Source organism: Schistocerca gregaria, chromosome 2, assembly GCF_023897955.1.
Source record: "Schistocerca gregaria isolate iqSchGreg1 chromosome 2, iqSchGreg1.2, whole genome shotgun sequence".
In the NCBI taxonomy this organism is placed as follows: domain Eukaryota; kingdom Metazoa; phylum Arthropoda; class Insecta; order Orthoptera; family Acrididae; genus Schistocerca; species Schistocerca gregaria.
In genome coordinates this window covers 659,427,080-659,447,213 of record NC_064921.1, presented here as the reverse complement: position 1 = coordinate 659,447,213, position 20,134 = coordinate 659,427,080, and the positions used below count along the sequence as shown (strand labels likewise).

At 45.8% G+C, this 20,134-nt stretch overlaps 1 protein-coding gene and 1 non-coding gene across 2 annotated transcripts in view; both read right to left on the bottom strand.

The window, feature by feature from the left end:
• LOC126335926 (uncharacterized) overlaps nucleotides 1-20,134 on the bottom strand; it is a 732,352-nt gene that overhangs the window by 666,188 nt on the left and 46,030 nt on the right. The window lies entirely within an intron of this gene.
• Nucleotides 18,965-19,039, bottom strand: Trnap-ugg (transfer RNA proline (anticodon UGG)). Its single transcript has one exon. It is a non-coding gene; the product is annotated as a tRNA-Pro (tRNA).

Here is a 20,134-nt window from a genome sequence, read left to right as displayed (position 1 = left end):
GGACAGCCGCGGGCGAGCCGAGGCGGGCAGCGCGGGCCAGGCGCTGATCGATGACGCACGAGCCGACGCCGACGCCGACGCCGACGCCGACGCTGATGCGACGGCCTTTCACAGAGCGGCGGCAGCAGTCGGACGCCTGTCCGCCACAGCAGCCAGACACCAAACGGGAGGACGTGAGGGGCGTCTGGCTGGCTGCCCGTGCGTTGGTAGCCAACATGGCCTTCTCTATCCGATAGCTATTGGATTTGTGGTGCGGGTCCAGGATTCAGTTTCCAGTCTCGCGCACTTGCCATACCCCCATTTTCAACGTCCCACCAACACCTCATACTTGAATAACATAACAATACAATACACTGACGAAAAAAAAAACCGGATCAAAAAATAATTAATATAGAGTAATGAAATTTCAGAAAATGCATTTGTCTAGGTAACATATTTAGCTGATTAACATTGCAAATTCACAAGTGAATGGAAGCGAGAGATAAGCCGTTGCAAATGTGAAATGTTGGTACGTTAGTAACCGGTGTAACTGCCAGAATGTTGAAAACAAGGATCAAATGTGCATGCATTGTGTTGTAAAGTTGCTGGATGTCAGTTTGTGGGATGGAGTTCCACGCCTGTTGCGCTTGATCGGTCAATACAGGGACGGTTTGTGCTGTTTCTAGATGATCTCCCACAGGTGTTCGACTAGAGACTCATGTGATGATCGAACAGCCGAAAGCGCTATGCTTTCTGTAAAGCACATTAGGCTACAACAGCTGCATGTGGGCGAGCGTTATCCTGTTGGAAAACACGCCCCATGCCCCCCGGAATGCTATTCAGAATGGCAGCGCAACAAATCACAAGACTGACGCACAAATTAGCAGTCAGGTGCGAGGTATAACCATGAGTGTGCTCCTACTTTCAAGCGGAATCGCACCCCAGACCATAACTGTAGGTGTAGGTCCAATGTGTCTAGCAGACAACCAGCCTCAACTAGCCTCCTTCTAACCAACAAACGGCCGTCACTGGCACCGAAGCAGAACCAGTTTTCATGAGAAAGCACAAAAGACTTCCACGCTGCCCTCGAATGAGACCTCGCTTGCCACCTTTGAAGTCGCAAATGGCGGTGGTTATGGGTAATTGGATTGCAAGCTACAAGGCTACTGTCTCGGAACTTTGCTCGGACTAACTGTTTTCTATAATTGCGTAGGCTTCCGCGGCCAGAGTCAGTCGACATAAAAGTTTTATGGGTTTGGTACCACGTCATAATGTAAAAAAACTACTGCTGCTATAGAAAAGCCAACGTTTCGACAACGATTGCAGCGGCCCATTTACTTCTCACTCAATGAAACTGGCAACGACAATGCTACAGACAACCTAAGTTGATGTTGCTTATACTCAGAACGTATATGGCGTAAGATATTAACTACTGAACAGCTCTGTTTGAAAAATGTTCAGCTTACAAGTGTGACTGAAAAGAGAGCTCAACCCAATTCCATTTAACAGCAAAACATGAGCTAGAAACCCTAAAAATATGCAAGATATTTTAATATATTGTGAAGGACCACTTCCGCGGTCTGTCGTTGAGAGGTGGACGAGCGTTGCTTCAGTTTGTCAGGTTGACGTAGTCGTTGTCCCGCCCAGCCTTTAGAGACCTATAGGTTTGCCGAAGAAGGTGGGAGCGGCAGCAGCATGTTTAGCTGAGTTCAGGAAAAGACTTTATTGCTAAATCCGGCTGAAGCAAAAACAAATGGTTGAAGAAAATGAATACCGACAGCCACAATTTTATCAATTATTTCATTTGATTGCCAGTTTTCATGCCTCAATGGCACCTTCTACAGGCCCCTATGGACGTAGATGAATAAGTTATCTTAGAGCCTTTTCTGTTATGGGGACCTCTAATTTCAACCGGTTACTGTAGATTTCTGAAACTCCGCACCTCCAAGGTGTAGGGAGTCCACGTCCACAGAGAAGTCTTAGAAATCTACATAATCTACTTATATTAGTGATCCCTGTAACAGTACTGATCTTTAGATGACATATATAACTACGTCCGTATGGGCAATAAGGCACGAAACCGGCAGTGAAATAAGACAATACATAGAATTACGGCAGTCGGTATTTATTTTCTTCAAGTATTTGAGCAGCCACAGTCCGATTCAATTTATAGAAGATGGAACTACAGAAAGAGAAACAGTAGCCCCCACTCGATAGGTGGGTGCAGCTTGGCGCCAGTCCAAGGCATCGCCGTGTCCGGTGCTGCAGGGTGGTCGTGCCGTAAGTCAACGGACTAGCGAGGTGTCCCACGGACGGAATTCTGTGGCGGCGGCCAGCTGACGCCAACTCTTACAGGCCTCAGTGATGGTGGTTACTGGAGCCGGCGAAAATTGTCCGCGTTCACTGGGTTCCGTGGGCAGTCAGGCGGCGTCGAACCTAGGTCTCGAGAGACGTGGCTGCCGGCTCGCTGGCGGAGTCGGTGCGACCAGTCACACGGCCAGTCACAAAGATGCACTGTGCTTTGTCGCAGAACACTTCGCCGCTCGTAGGCCGTCGAGCGCTACTATTTGCAGCGGTTCACTACAGAGTCGTTCTGCGGACCGGGCACGGTGGCTCACGCAGCCGATTGACGAACTCCTGCATCAACCATACGTTTACGTAAGGCCGGGAACAGCTTTCTCTTCTCTTCTCTTCTCTTCTCTTCTCTTCTCTTCTCTTCTCTTCTCTTCTCTTCTCTTCTCTTCTCTTCTCTTCTCTTCTCTTCTCTTCTCTTCTCTTCTCTTCTCTTCTCTTCTCTTCTCTTCTCTTCTCTTTTTTTCTTTTTTGGATCATCGCTCTTCTGATTAATTTCTGCACCCACCACGAATTCTCTCTTGTGCCTACCTCTTCATCTCAGAGCAACCCTTGTACTCTATTTCCCCAATTATTCTATATTGCAATCTCTGTCTACCTCTTCAGATTTTCCCCTTCTACAGCCCCATCAAGTTCGTCTCAACATACACTGAAGCGCCAAAGACACTGGTATAAGCATGCGTATTCAAATACAGTGGTATGTAAACAGGCACATGACGGCGCTGCGGTCGGTAACGTCTACACTCCTGGAAATGGTAAAAAGAACAAATTGACACCGGTGCGTCAGACCCACCATACTTGCTCCGGACACTGCGAGAGGGCTGTACAAGCAATGATCACACGCACGGCACAGCGGACACACCAGGAACCGCGGTGTTGGCCGTCGAATGGCGCTAGCTGCGCAGCATTTGTGCACCGCCGCCGTCAGTGTCAGCCAGTTTGCCGTGGCATACGGAGCTCCATCGCAGTCTTTAACACTGGTAGCATGCCGCGACAGCGTGGACGTGAACCGTATGTGCAGTTGACGGACTTTGAGCGAGGGCGTATAGTGGGCATGCGGGAGGCCGGGTGGACGTACCGCCGAATTGCTCAACACGTGAGGCGTGAGGTCTCCACAGTACATCGATGTTGTCGCCAGTATTCGGCGGAAGGTGCACGTGCCCGTCGACCTGGGACCGGACCGCAGCGACGCACGGATGCACGCCAAGACCGTAGGATCCTACGCAGTACCGTAGGGGACCGCACCGCCACTTCCCAGCAAATTAGGGACACTGTTGTTCCTGGGGTATCGACGAGGACCATTCGCAACCGTCTCCATGAAGCTGGGCTACGGTCCCGCACACCGTTAGGCCGTCTTCCGCTCACGCCCCAACATCGTGCAGCCCGCCTCCAGTGGTGTCGCGACAGGCGTGAATGGAGGGACTAATGGAGACGTGTCGTCTTCTGCGATGAGAGTCGCTTCTGCCTTGGTGCCAATGATGGCCGTATGCGTGTTTTGCGCCGTGCAGGTGAGTGCTACAATCAGGACTGCATACGACCGAAGCACACGGGGCCAACACCCGGCATCATGGTGTGGGGAGCGATATCCTACACTGGCCGTACACCTCTGGTGATGGTCGAGGGGACACTGAATAGTGCACGGTACATCCAAACCGTCATCGATCCCATCGTTCTTCCATTCCTAGACCGGCAAGGGAACTTGCTGTTCCAACAGGACAATGCACGTCCGCATGTATCCCGTGCCACCCAACATGCTCTAGAAGGTGTAAGTCAACTACACTGGCCAGTAAGATCTCCGGATCTGTCCCCCATTGAGCATGTTTGGGACTGGATGAAGCGTCGTCTCACGCGGTCTGCACGTCCAGCACGAACGCTGGTCCAACTGAGGCGCCAGGTGGAAATGGCATGGCAAGCCGTTCCACAGGACTACATCTTGCATCTCTACGATCGTCTCCATTTCGGAGAATAGCAGCCTGCATTGCTGCGAAAGGTGGATATACACTGTACTAGTGCCGACATTGTGCATGCTCTGTTGCCTGTGTCTATGTGCCTGTGGTTCAGTCAGTGTGATCATGTGATGTATCTGACCCCAGGAATGTGTCAATAAAGTTTCCCCTTCCTGGGACAATGAATTCACGGTGTTCTTATTTCAATTTCCAGGAGTGTATATTGGACAACAAGTGTCTGGCGCAGTTGTTATATCGGTTACTGTTGCTACAATGGCAGGTTATGAAGATTTAGGTGAGTTTGAACGAGGAGCTATAGACAGTGCACTAGAGATTGGACACAGCGTCTCAATGACGTGGGATTTTCCGCTACGACCATTTCACGAGTGTACCGTGAATATCAGGAATCCGGTAAAACATCAAGTTCCGACATCGCTGCGGCCGGAAAAAAAGATCCTGCAAGAACGAGACCGACCTCGACTGAGGAGAATCTTTCCACGTGACTGAAGTGCAAACCTTCCACAAATTGCTGCAAATTTCTTTGCTGGGCCATCAACAAGTTTCAGCGTGCGAACCATTCAACGCAACACTGAAGGCCCCCTCTCCTTGATGACAGCACACAAAGCTTTAAGCATCACCTGGTCCCGTCAACACTTACATTGGACTATTGATGACTGGAAACATGTTGCCTGGTCGGACGAGTCTCGTTTCAAATTATATGGAGCGGACGGACGTGTACGGGTATGGAGACAACCTCATGAATCCATGGGCCCTGCATTGCAGGGGATTGTCCAAGCTGGTGGAGGCTCGGTAATGGTGTGGAGAGTGCGCAGTTGAAGTGATGTGGGACCCCTGATACGTCTAGATACGACTCTGATGGTTGACACGTTCGATAAGCATCCTGTATGATCACCTGCATCCATCCATGTCCATTGTACATTCCGATGAACTTGTGCAATTCCAGCAAGAAAATACTACATTCCACACGTTCAGAATTTCTACAGAATGGTTCCAGGAACACTCTTATGAGTTTAAACAATTCCAGTGGCCACCAAACTCCCCAGATGTGAACGTTATTGACCATATCTGGGATGCCTTGCGACATGCTGTTCAGAAGATATGTCCAACTCCTCGCACTCTTACGGATTCATGCATAGTCCTGCAGGATTCATGGTGTCATTTCCCTCCAGCTCTACTTCAGCCATTAGTCGCGTCCATGCCACGTCGCAGTTCTGCGTGCTCGCGGGGGACCTACGCAATATTAGGCAGGTGTACTAGTTTCTTTGGCTCTTCAGTATATACTAAGTGATCAAAAGTATCCGGACACAACCAAAACATACGTTTTTCGTAATAGGTGCATTGTTCGGTCACCTACTGCCAGGTACTCTATATCAGTGACCTCAGTAGTCATTAGACATCATTAGAGAGCAGAATGGGGCGTTCCGCGGAACTTGCGGACTTCGAACGTGGTCAGGTGATTGGGTGTCACTTGTGTCATAAGACTGGTTGTGAGATTTCCACACTCCTAAACATCCCTAGGTACAGAGTTTCCGATGTGATAGTGAAGTGGAAACGTGAAAGGATACATGCAGCATAAAAGCGTACAGGTCGACCTCGTCTGCTGACAGTTGAAAAGGGTCGTAATGTGTAGTAGGCAGACGTCTATCGAGACAATCACACAGGAATTCCAAACTGGAGCAGGATTCACTGCAAGTACTATGACAGGCGGGACGCGAAAGAACTTGGTCGAGCGGCTGCTCATAAAACACACACCAGACCGGTAAATGCTAAACGACGAATCACATGGTGTAAGGAGCGTAAACATTGGGTGATTGAACTGTGGAAAAACGTTGTGTGGAGTGACGAACCATGGTTCACAATGTGGCGATCGGATGGCAGGGTGTGAGTATGGCAAATGCCCGGTGGATGTCATCTGCCAGCGTGTGCAGCGCCAACAGTAAAATTAGGAGGCGGGGGTTTTATGGTATGGTCGTGTTTTTCATGGAGGGGGCTTGACCCCTTGTTATTTTTTTGTGCGGCACTATCACAGCACAGGCCTCCATTGATGTTTTAAGCACCTACTTGCTTCCCGCTGTAGAAGAACAATTTGGGGATGGTGATTGCGTCTTTCAACACGATCGAGCACGTGTTCATAATGCACGGCCTGTGGGGGAATGGTTACACGACAGTAACATCCACGTAATGGACTGGCCTGCACAAAGTCCTGACCTGAATCCTGTAGAACACCTTTGGGATGTTTTGGAACGACGTCTTCGTGCCAGGCCGCACCGACCGCCATCAATACCTCTCCTCAGTGCAAGCACTCCGTGAAGAATGCGCTGCCATTTCCCAAGAAACCTTGCAGTACCTGACAGAAATAAGCCCGCGTGAGTGAAAGCTGCCATCAGTTCTATGGATGGGCCAACACCATACTGAATTCCAGCATTACCTATGGAGGGCGCCACGAATTTGTCAGTAATTTTTAGCTATATGTCCGTATACATAGTGTATGTCCTGTCATCATGTCCCCTGTTCATCTCCTTATTTTCGAGATGTTCCTTTCTACCCCGACTGTGATGAGCATCTCCTCATTGCTTACCTCACCAGTCATGTAGTTCACTACATTCTTCTGTAGCACCAAATCTCAAATGCTTCAGTGCTCTGTCATTACAGTCCGTGATTCACTAACACAGAACTCTGTGATCCAAACGCACATCGTTGGAAATTTCTTCTTCAATTGAAGGCCTATGTTTCATAATGGTAGACTACTTCTGGTCAGGAATGCCCTCTCTGCCTGTGCTAGTATGCTCTTTATGTCCTACTCGATTAGTATGTCGTGGGTTATTCTCTACTAAGGTACCAGTATTCCGTAACTTCGTATACGTCATGATCATCAATTTTGGTGTTTCATTTCTCGCTGTTCTCATTTCTGACAATTTTTCTTTGTTTGGTTTATTCTCAGTCCATATTCTGTATTCGTTAGACTGTTTATTCCATCCAACAGCCCCTGTAATTCTTCACCGAGGACAGCAATGCCATCGGCGAATATTGTCATTTACATCCTTTCGTCCTGAATTTTAATCCCACTCTTGAACCTTTCTGTTATTTCCGGCATTGCGTTTTCGATGTATATATTGAGCAGGAGGGGGGAGGCTGCATCCCTCTCTTATGCACAGCACTCCATCATCAGACCACGAGTGGCCCATCGGGACCATCCGATCACCGCGTCATTCTCAATTGAGAATTCCTATTCTAGTCAGAATTGCAAAATGCAGCACTATTTTGCATTGTGGAACGGTTTTACCAGAGCAACAAATACTACGAATGTATGGGGAGTTATATTTCGATTAAAATTACTTTGTGACTGATGTTACAAGAGACGAATGGCAGGGGCAGCCATGAGCCTGTCTTAGTTCCTCCTGGTGCGTCATGTGTTCACGGTGTTGCCTGTGCTGTAGGTACCTTCAGAGGCTTGTCACGTGTAGCAGGGTAGACGCCAGCAACACTGCCCCTTACCGATGCAGTCTGTCGATCAAAATTCGTTTGAATCTAAGAATAGCAGTTCCAGTGTGTTGTCAGCCACGCGCTTTCAGGCTAGTAAATGGATTACTACCGCATTGCAGTATTCCGTCTGGACCGTCCGAACACTAACAATAAACTGCTCCATTACAGTAATGAATAAAATGCTTGAATAATAATTCGCTTATAGGCCTACCACTGCTTAGCATATCGCTTTAACATCACATCAATTGCACATCAGGGAAATATAGCATTTCAAAAGCATATGTGCAGGACTTTGTGAAGGACTTGTGTCACACAGTTGATTCAGGAACTATAATTACGACAAATTCTCACATCTTCGCCTGTGTCTTAATTTAGACAGTATAAAATCGAAATGTGTACCCATTACTATCAGAATTGCACTTAGGGCTATGTGTGTTTGCAAAGAATGGCTAGGAATGGTTAATGAGGGGAATTCTGTTTCATTTAGTCATTGCCGCCTTCGTTCCGAAATTGTTTCTGTTTATTTTTTTTATTTTTTTTTTTTTAGTGTAGTGTGTTTTTCGGCCTGACTTCCCTTAATGAACTTCCTACGGTTTGGCAGTTTTAGACTCACGAAACGTATCGTATCTGTTGTTGTCAGCAGGTTCTGAAAAACAGTGAATGGGCGTGTTCACCTGACTGAAATGACACTGGCAAGCCACAAGCCCATCGACTTGGACCAGGTTCACGCAAAAGCTGAAAAGCAGCTTGGAGTTTGCAGGCTGCCACGCAGCTTTATTCTCCTAAAGTTAACTGCAAAATCGGAAAACTGTCGTAGTGTGAGGTTTAGAAGAAGTGGACATGAGGGAAGTGACGGCGAAGGGATAGAAACAGGTACACACACACACACACACACACACACACACACACAAAACAAAAAAAAAAAAAAAAAACGTTACAGAGTGACGTGAATGCTTGCGAAATGAAAAGAGCAAGAAGCCTAAACAGGAGAAGATGGAAGCTCTTACTCTACTGTTTCAACGAGAACGGGCCACGCATGTTAATCTTTGGGGAACCGCTATGAGAGTGACAGGGGGAAGTGCTTCATCATCTTCTTAAAAGCAACACGACATTTAATTACGCATAGAATTCAGGGCATCTACTTCCGGAGGTGCACACCAGCCACAGAAGACGCAGCGAGTGTTTCTGTTTAATGCAGGGGCCAGCTAGGGCAACAGACAAATGAAATCTTGTGTTTCTATTGTGATGAGATGACTGGTGCTTAATCACTGAAGCGAAGTACTGGGCTGTTTGTGTACTGAGCCAACGAGGTAAGCATAGCGTGTCGTAGTCACGTAACTCACCTGGCCGCAGCCGACCAGTCTGGGCGGACGTTGTAGGTGAAACGCACGCAAGTTCTAACGGTAGTGTTCTCGCTAGTCGTGAAGTGTTTGATTACATCGCAGTAATTGAGATTCGGTAGGACGATTGATCGCACAACTTCACGAGATCTACTTCTTTGTGGTGACAGTATTACTCATCTCAATCTACACCCAATCTCTCCACTCTTGCTTGATAAGGTGTGCGATAACCGAGAAGAAGAATATGACGCAAAAGTTTTCGGAATTCAGAGTTTATTAATTTCCCATGCGATAGTAAATTTACTTAGAACTTTTTCGATTTCATTTTGAGCCGCAGGTTTTGCACCAACCATACCAGTGACGACAGATCATCATTCATGTGGACAATCGCAGCACTGAAAGCTGGACATCACAGACATAGAAATGCCGGAGGACAGAACGAACGCCAGCCGTTGTGGCCGAGTGGTTCTAGGCACTTCAGTCCGGAACCGCGCTGCTGCTACGGTCGCAGGTTCGAATCCTGCCTCGGGCATGGATGTCTGTGAGTCTTTAGGATATTTAGGTTTAAATAGTTCTAAGTCTAGGGGACTGATGACCTCAGATGTTAAGTGCCGTTGTGCTTAGCCATTTGAACCATTTTTTTTTTTTTGAGAGAACCAACAAGACATCACTAACAGATTGTGAGATACTGATAGGAGCCAAAGAACATTTCGGTCGTTTTTGTAATCAGTCTGGCTGGACTCTCCATGAACTCAGCTACTGCCTGTAATTTTGTCACACAACGGAGCAAGTAATGGGAAAACAAAGGTCTTCGTGAGTGAACTCTAGGTGTCTTACAAGATAATTAACGACCAATAAGGGAATATGTTATCTGTCTACTCTTAATTGACGATATTAATCCAAATTAACCGAAATTTTATATACTCATTGCGAGAACACACACAAATGATGTACACATTAACAAGATGAATAAAATAGAAAACCTAAAGGAAATATGAGCCATGAACATTGGGAAAATTTAACTTTGACTAGCATGTGCATGACACAAGTAATGTAATTTGCACTATCGAGTCAAAAGTAATTAACAAAAAATGGTCAAATGTGTGTGAAATCTTATGGGACTTAACTGCTAAGGTCATCAGTCCCTAAGCTTACACACTACTTAACCTAAATCATCCTAAGGACAAACACACACACCCATGCCAGACGGAGGATCGAACCTCCGCCGGGATCAGTCGCACAGTCCACAAGTGCAGCACCCTAGATCGTTCGGCTAATTGCGCGTGGCTCTTGGCCTAAAAAGTGTAATCGCTGTTGTGTGCGTAATGATTGCTCTTAACATACGAGGAAACAAGATACTGGTTCCATAATCAATATGTAGTTATCTAAACCCGTTTTGTGATGCACGAGTCCTCTGCTGCTAGACGAAATATCGAGTTGCAATAAAAGCAACAGATCGGAAACATTTAACCATAATCCTCCCGTGGCAGCCGATGATGCAAGCAATTGTCATCAGAACTGACAGTTCAGAGGAACAGGAATCGGTCAAGCTCGTCTCTGTATAGGTACAGACAAAGGTGTGCGGAGGGCACCGAGAATTTTGCCAAACTGGGAGGGGGAGGGGGGTGGTGGTTAGAGGGACTCTTCGGCGTTTTATTTACGCACATGTCAGTTCTACACCACTTTGTCGTCACGCCGCAGGAGGGTACGGAACAGAAGAGCTGAAGAAGTGTAAAAATATTTTGCTTCTTCTGATGAGTTTAAAAGTTCGTAGAATGTTTTTGAACGGCCCCTTCTGCTCCCATTACTGTAAACAGAGCACAATCTGCAGTCACCCTATACTCCGAAGGAGTCAGACCATGTTCAATAGGGATGCTGTACTCATTCACCTAAGTGAAACGCACAGAGCGTGCCAGTAGTGGCGAAGATTGTGCACATTGCTTGCCAACTCATTTCTGATTGCAAAATGTGTGTAAATGAAGGCCCCTAGGGAAGACGTAGTTCAACTAAAGCCAATTATGCCACCATCTGAGGCTTTTCCATGTAGATTCTGAACGACTTTATATCTGGATTATTTTTCTTGGACACCGATAAGAAAACGATGATATTTTAACACTGGGTGTGGCGCTTCTGACCTTGACCTCCATCTCACAGGTGTCAAGGAGTGAGACGTGGATAAGGGTGAGGGCGGGAGAGAGTTGTGACGACCTTGTCATCGTAAGATACGTCCATGGTGGTGTTTGACACAATGGTGATCAAATTTGACACCATAGTGATATCTTTAACGCACTTTACACCTCACATGGACTCCTGAGCTCTCGCCTTTTTTTCCGTTTGTGTTGAAACCTTATTTTCTGAAGCATTGCTGTGGCCGAAGGTGGCCTTGCAGGGCGCCACGCTTTTGTGCCGTTTCAGAAGAATGCAACAAGCACCTTTTTAAACTTCTGTGCTGCAATGGGGGAAACGACTGGCTTTAAAACAAGTGACCCTTTAACTGCTTTGCTCAGTGTACAGTGTGTGCAAGAGCCAAGGGGGAATAATAAGAGGAGGAAACCAAGATCGAAATGCTCAGACAAGTATGCAGTATTTCACCTTTACTGTTCAAGCTATACACCGAAGAATCATTAACGGAAATAAAAGTAAGGCTGAACAATGCGATTAAAATTCGGTGTGAAAGAATGTGAATGATAAGATTTGCTGATGACACTGTTAAACTTAGAGGATATGAAGAAGATTTACAGTCCCTGTTGAATGAAGTCTAATGAATACAGAATATCCATTGATAGATTGACAGTAAACTGAAGAAATATTTAAGTAAGAGGAGTAACAGAAATCATCTTGGCGAAAAACTTAACATCGAAATTGGAGACGACGATGTAGACTAATTTGAGGAAATTTTTATGAGAATTTACTTTTGGAACACAGCATTGTATGTAAGTGAATCACGGACTGAGAGGAAACCGGAAAAGAAGAGGCATGTTGCTATAGAACGTTGTTGAAAATTAGGTGGATTGATAAGGAATGAGGAGATTATCTGCGGAGTTAGTGAAGAAAAGAACATGTGGAAAACTCTGACAAGTAGAGGGGATAGGATACTAGCATTTGTGTAAAGACATCAGGGAATAACTTCAGTGCAACTGAAGAGCTGTAGAGAGTAGAAACTATAGGTGAAGATAGAGTGGAATATATCCAACAAATAATTGACTACCATGGATGCAAATACTACTCTGATGTAGAGAGGTTGTCACAAGAAAAGTATTTTTTTGTCTCCTGACCTCGCATAGCTCGAATACTTGCGCTTAATGTTAAGTCTCAATAAAACTGCGCGAAGAGAAAATCGTTAAGGGCCTTGATGAGGATATCATGTGTGAAAAAGCAGTTTACAAAAAACCGGTACGAGAATTGTTCTCGTTAGTACTACACAATAGACACGTCTCATTTAATTACGTGGAGATAATTGTACGAAGCGATATGTAGTGGAAGGAACGCTCGAAATACTTGGCATAGAAATCGTATGCGAACTTCAGTTCTGTTAGAATTTAGGGGAAAAGTGTCACTTCTCTTAAGGAAACAGTTCATAATACGCTCTTCCGACCCATTGTTGAGCATTACTACGGTGTTTAGAGACTCAGACACCAAGCGGGTAATTATAAGGAATTCCGATTTGTTTTGTTGTTATTGTAGCAGTGCAACCTACGTGGGAATCTTTGAACGAGTGGCGACAGTCGTCTCTAAAAGCAATGAAATCAAGGAAACCAGTATTCGATGAAAACTGTGTGAGCATAGTGGTGCCTCCACCGTACGCCTCGGGCCATGACCATTAAGGCTGACACAGTTACAGATACATTCAGACATTCCTACCTCGCTAAGTAAATAGAATGCAGCTGAATTTACTTATTGATATCATTGTGGAACACCAGCGAACGTCCTTAATATTTTAATAAAAGGCACTCCAGATCGTAATAATTCCTGGTAACCGTTTGTATTCGGCTTATTATATTCAGCACTCAACACAAATGACCTTTCGTACCAATTTTCACTACAATCTAAACGCTTCCGAATATGGTTTTGAGCACTATGCGACTCAACATCTCAGGTCATCAGTCCCCTAGACTTAGAACTACTTAAACCTAACTAACCTAAGGACATCACCCACATCCATGCCCGAGGTAGGATTCGAACCTGCGACCTTAGCAGCAGCGGCTTCCGAATAGCTCGCATATTTAATGGCAGATGGCAGTATATTATTCGAAACATTATGCTTTATTGTAATATGTATTTCAATTGTTAGAGAGTTAAACAAGCAGATAGTGTATGTTTGTAAGTTGACAGCTGCAACTGGGCACTGACTGACGCCGAGCATTGGACGGGTCACATCGCTCCACTGGCCCTCCAGCAGAAGTTATGCCTGGCTCAACAGTACAAGCTGACTGTTGGCTGAATGGATCCCCTGTGCTCGTCACTATGGCAACGTATACACGGGGTACAGTGAGCAGAGCTTCCCTGTTTGTAACCCCTAGCCTTAGCTAGCAAAGTCAGTAGTCCATGACAGACACCAGTTAGTGCTGCACAGAGGCTCAGTGTCCCACCTCCTCACGTTTTCTGGGTAACTCATCATTTCATATCATAACTAATGTAGCTTTTATGCTAGTTTTTATGGTGTTAAAGGTTTGTTGTATACGACACATTATAAATGTTGTCGGTAGTTCTGTCAAAATCTCCGAGACTGGCCGCATAACCGCAGTGTGGTACTCTTAAGGCGGACAGGTGGCGGCGTAGTATGGTACTTTGTCAATTAAAGCCGTTCTCTCATGGGACAAGCAAACATAATTTGGCGAGGAGCTGGTGACACCACAGCGTGGAAATCCACATTCTACTAAACTGCCAAGCGTAAAATCAAGAATCCGGATTTTTGTCTTTGGTGAGGAACGTTGTCAAGGAGATGCGACGCCGTTTTTACCTCGCTAGCGCAAATAGGGAGCCGGTGTTTTGTATTAAATTAAACTACGCATTTGGTGGGCTTTCTCATTGAGTACCTAGTATAAATATAAGCTGATTTAAAACATCAGAAAATGGAGGATCCCTGTAAAACGAGTCGTTAGAGCTAGTATTTGTTATAATAGAGTGTCAGGAAAGTTCAAAACGCTCGATGTTTTCAGTGTTATAACATCTTTGCTATGAAAGAAAGAGCTTCAGTGCCGCGGCAGTGTGATGATTTACAAAATCTCGTCGTTCTGATACATTTCATCATGGTTAATACCAACCAATGACAGTTGTACGAGTGCCGCTCGGTGTGGCCGAGCGGTTCGAGGCGCGTCAGTCTGGAACTGCGCGACCCCTGCGGTCGCAGATTCGAATTCTGCCTCGGGCACGGATGTGTGTGATGTCCTCAGGTTAGTTAGGTTTAAGTAGTTCTAAGTTCTAGGGGACTGATGACCTCAGATGTTAAGTCCCATAATCCTCAGGGCCATTTGAACCACCTTTACACAGTAGTCTTTAGACAGTGTAGGCCTATACCACATTCCGGGGCGTAGCTGTCATGTTGAAGCCGTAGCTCAGCTGATAGTGTAGTGAGCAGAGAACGAGAGGGTCCATCTCCTTCCAACTTACTTCTCCAAATTTCGTTTCCCAAAAGATTCTAGGTCTTTCTTAATAATTTAATGGAAGCATTTTCTGCAGCAGTGGTGCTATTTATTACAAATAATATATTTTATATAGTTCTTCTTGCAGACTCTAACGACTAGATTGATTTCCCAATCTTTGTCACAGAGTAAACATAAGTCGCACACTAGAAGTTTTTGCCATTATGAAAGCTTTTTGCAAAATGTATGTACGTAGTTCTTGGTTTCATGGACTTCTCCATGTTTGTATCTTGTCGGTAAATATCCTTTTCAATGATGGTGAGCAGCTTAGAAATATATCCTTTTCCATTCAAATCAAATTACGAAACGAATCTTGATATCAATTGATGAATTAGTTTAGTAAAGAGTAAGTGTAGTCAATGAACATTGAAAATATAGATGACATGGATGCGTAAACTGACTTTAGACACTACACTTTCATTACGTGAAATTTAAAACCAGAGATAGGATGAGGATTTAGCTTCCACTAGTATGTATGCCAGATCGTTATACAGCATCATTCGTTCTACAAGCCATTGAAGAGGCCAGAATATTCTTCCCGAGTTTCGCTGCTTTCCTTCGACAACCGCTAGAACAGCTAACGTAGCTATTTTACGAGCGTCCATTTTCATGATAAAATTGTCTAATTTGCACGCAAGATGCCCCATACTGCCGCTGGAGAGCGCTGAGATCGCAAAACACGATGAGGAGCATGTTCCGTGAGATGTAGCAGGTGGTTTCAGAGCGTGCAGCAACCACAACGGACAGCACATCTGGCTTGTTTCGCTATGAGAAACAACTTCCGTGTGACGACGGCTTTAGTCTCCCGCCCAGCAAGAGACAGTTGAGAGCTTGCACCATAAGCAGAAATACGCTTGCTATTGTGGTGGTAACTTGTCTGCGCACCTCAGAACTCAAGCACGTCGCAGTTGGAACAGCGGACAAACATTAAGTTCTGCCAGAAATTTCGCAAAACAGCTACTGAAATGTTTCGGATGATGTAGTACGTTTACGCTGATAATGCATCGAGCCAGAATGTTGTGTTTCGATGGCACCGAAATTTTCCGCAAGGGAACAGAGATTGAACAATAATGTGCGTACTGGTCGGTACGAAGAGATAGACGATTCGACGTGAACACAAGGATAAAGAGGTTGAAATGTTGGTGCTTGCCAACTGCTCCAAAGCGGTAGACGGTGTCGCAACAGCAGTAGGCGTCAGCCACAGTACGTGAAACAAAATTCCAGTTGTTAACCTGAACATGTAGCCTCTTACACATCTCGGTGTGCCAAGCATCCTGACGCAAGGTAATTGTGATGATCGGATGGCAATTTTTTACTATCTAGTCAGTAGTGCTGACGATGATGCAATTTTTCTCAGGCTGATCATGAATGGAGAACAAATTTGCTGTTTGTTGAACAAGTGAAGAGACAGTCCGTCAGCTGGAAAACGTTAGTATAGCCACGACAGAAGATAACCTCTAGAAGACAGGTCAAAAGGCACGGTGATGCTTGAACTGTTGTTTTAGTTTTAATGGAATTGTTCACATGCAGTTCTTCTCGGATGGTGCAAAGGTAAACCAAACTCGCTGCAAGGAGATACTTGACTGTTTACGCGATTCAGTTCATCGTATGCGTTCTTAGCTCGGAAATGGGTACAGCTGCATTTTGCTACCCGAAGACGCCCCTGCGCATCGCTGTGTCCTCGTGCAAGAGTAACTTGGGGGCAACAGTTCACCGTTTTACCACACCGTCCGACTGCTTACCTGATTTCGCTGCATGCGACGTGTCTTTCACCGTACAAAAGCACTCCTACGTGGGGGTAGATCTTGTCCAACTGAGCGGTCATTCCGGACACAAGAGAAGCCATATGGGTCCCTTCTGCTATGTTTGAGTGGCCCTTCGAGCAGCTACACGAACGTTGGCAGACTTACATAGCGGCCAACGGCGACTGTTTTGAGGAAGGATGTGGATCTGAGTACACGCGGTCGCATGCCCTTCGGGTCAGCAGTAATTAAAAAGAAAAAGGGAAACGCATATGCTGCGTTAAGCGGCGTCTTGTGGGTTCCAACTCTGCAGACGTCTCTCTCAAAACTGAAGTGGATCTTTTTGAGCCTTTTGTCTAACGATAGTCTTATAGAGCAACACCGGTTATCAGAATTAAAAATAAATTCTTTTATTCCAATCTCGACTGATTTTTATTAAGAAATAAATTCATTAATATTCATATGAAAAACTTTCGGGTATTCACTATGCTATGGTTTACATCTTCTATCACGGTTGACTATTTATTTACGTTTACTGAACCACGTGACCAGTGGGCATTGATATCACGTTCTACTTATACCTTTCTGTGATAGATGCTTGGGACCAACAAAATAAGAGTGAGGGTTGAAAAGTCCGTTGAGATAGCTGGAATTTCTGTTAAACAGCGATTAATGGTAGGGTTATTCCTATAACAATTTTATTCAACTTTCAAAGAGAGGCTATGTGCAGTTGTTTAAAAGTATAGCTTCAAGTTCCTGACTCGAGAAAAGTTTTTGGAAATTTTCTCTTGATTGTGCTGGAACTGAAAGTCGGCTCCCCGAACTCACCACCTGGGAATCTCTGTAATTTCCAGCATGATGGAATTCAGCAATAGGCCATCGCCTCCCTGAACTCACCGTCTGGGAATCTCTGAAATTTCCAGTATGCTGGAATTCTACAATAAGCCATCCTCGTCTCATTGGTGGGGAATAAACGATGGAGAACAACGGTGAGTGGAGTACAGCGAGAAAATTGTGCTGCATGAAAGCTGTGGCCTTCGGTCTAGACATAAATTCAAATTGGATAAATTCAGGCGAACTCTAAAAAATGCTCAAGAACTTTTATTACAGAACAAAATATATGTTGTAAGATTCGTACTGGTACTGAAACCTTGGTACATTCCAGAATTAATATTGACGAATCTCTTTAAGAAAGTGTCAACAAAATACACGGTATAGTGGGAGAAGGCCGTCGCAATGAGACTTGTTCGTTCGAGGTACTTGTGATCTCATTTCAATGCATACATATTAAATGAGTTTCTACGTATCAATAATAATGAGTTTCAATGGGTGCCGCATTTGAGAAATACAGAGCAAATACTCTCGATGGAGGATGTTTTGGAACTAAGTTTGGAGAGGTTGAAGCAGACTGCTTAAAGTTTCTGACTGGTGGCAGAATTAGAGGCTGAAAGGCCATCAGCATGAATAAATACGAGCGCTATTCGAAAAGTAAATTCAGACAAGTCGCGAAATGGGAACGACGGTGAAATTTCAATAAAGCTTAGCACAGTTGTGTTGAGCAGTGTCTCTAGTATGTCTGTCGTTTGCGTCACTTCACCCTTTTCAGTTCTGAGCTCACCATGAGCGCGTGATGATGCCTACAAGAGTACTGTCTTCCGCTAAGCGTATGTGCCTGCTGCGAGGCTTTGCCTGATTTCGTGCAACCCCACATAACGTACACGTCATGCATTTCCTGCTTCACGACAGTTGCGGTACAACGAGAACGCCCCTGCAGCGTTTTCGATGGGTAGTGTTTGATCACTCACCATACAGCCCGGACTTGGCTCCGTCTGATGTTCATCTCTGCTCACATGATCTCTAACTTTGAACAAAATAATTTTGCACAGGCAACCAACTGCAGACCAACGTAGAGAAGTGGAGGAAAGAATAAGCGGCTATCTTCTATGGCGCGGGTATTGCAAAGTTGGTACAGTGCTACGACAACTATCTAAGAAGTATCGGTGACTGCGTAGAGAAGTAGCTGAAAGGTGTAGAAACACTTCCAAATCAGTTTTGATTTTCACTGTGGTTTCCATTTCGCAACCTATCGGATGGTAGCTTCCGAATAGACATATTTCGGACAGTGTTATCCAACGTTCTAGTTTCGAAGCATACAGCGATGAACCAAAAGAGATCAGTTCTCGCACTGTAATATTGCAGCACCAGAAGAAAAACGACCTCCTATGTAGACCACAGTGACAGAAAAATACCTGGGTTATCAGAAATATTGACCACCATTTGGATAGAAATTATGTGTGTAAATTACTATCATAATTATATATGATGGTAGAATCTGTTCCCGAAAGAACAGCTACCATAGATGACCATGCAGCTGTGCTAGAAATGAAATGATAATTAAATGGACACCCTAGCTGCAAGCAGGCGTTGATGTACTTCATTGGGGACATGTTGAAAACGCGTGCCCCGACCGGGACTCGAACCCGGGATCTCCTGCTTCCATGGCAGACTCTCTATCCAGCTGAGCCACCGAGAGCACAGAGGACATTGGGCCTGCAGGAACTTTTCTCTTGCACGCTCCCCGTTAGACCCACATTCCCAACATGTCCACACCACTACATTCGTAGTGTGCCTGATAGATGTTTGCCCATCATACTCATTACTCGTGGCAGATTAATCTACCAAGTCCCGTACGAGTTAGAGTATAGCCTGTGAATTCGCACAAGAAGGTTAATGGCCGGGAAGCCATATTGTAACTATGTATAACGGTAGTATCTGTTCCCGAAAGAACATGTACCGTAGATGACCATGCAGCTTTGCTAGAAATGAAATGAAATTGAATGGACGCCCTAGCTGGAAACAGGTGTTGATGTACTTCATTGTACTATTAGGCGCACTACGAATGTAGTGGTGTGGTCAGGTTGGGAATGTGGGTCTCACGGGGAGCGTGCAGGGGATAAGTTCCAGCAGGCGCACTATCGTCTGTGCCCTCGGTGGCTCAGATGGATCAGTCGGCTCACAGCTGTGTTAGCGTGCGTAGCTGCTCCGCGCGCCGTCCGACGCTCCGCTCTCGGTGGTGTTTACTTCCGCGTCGCGGTGTTTGTGTCTATCGAGTCCAGTACTAACGTACTCCATGGCCCACTCGTACCGCCTTGCAACGATCAAAGTAACGTTTCAGGCCGAACATCCACGACCCAGAGCTTTCGTAGTTGAACAGTTCATCCGCGAGGCTCTACGTCTGAACCTCCAGGACCCCGTCGTGCCACTCCCGAGTGCGTCAGCAGCATCGTCGACGCCACCCGCCGCAGCAGAACGCGCCGACGACACCAGCACGGCATCGCCTCCATTGCTCGCTTAGGACCGATGTTCCTGTTGGAACCATGGGCGTCGACCTCGGTGTCGTGCCGACGTCTGCTTTGTCCAGACAGGTTTGGTGTCAGACGACGGGTGACCACATTCTGATTCAAAAGGCCACATCAGAAAACAGCGTTCGCCTCGCAAACACAGGAAATGACGACGAACGCCTTCCGATGACGCCTTTTCTCAGACGACCCCGCGAGATGTCGACCTGAAGTCTGACGGTGATCTCCCACATTGCGTCCAGTCACACGATGTGGCTGCAACAGGCGCCC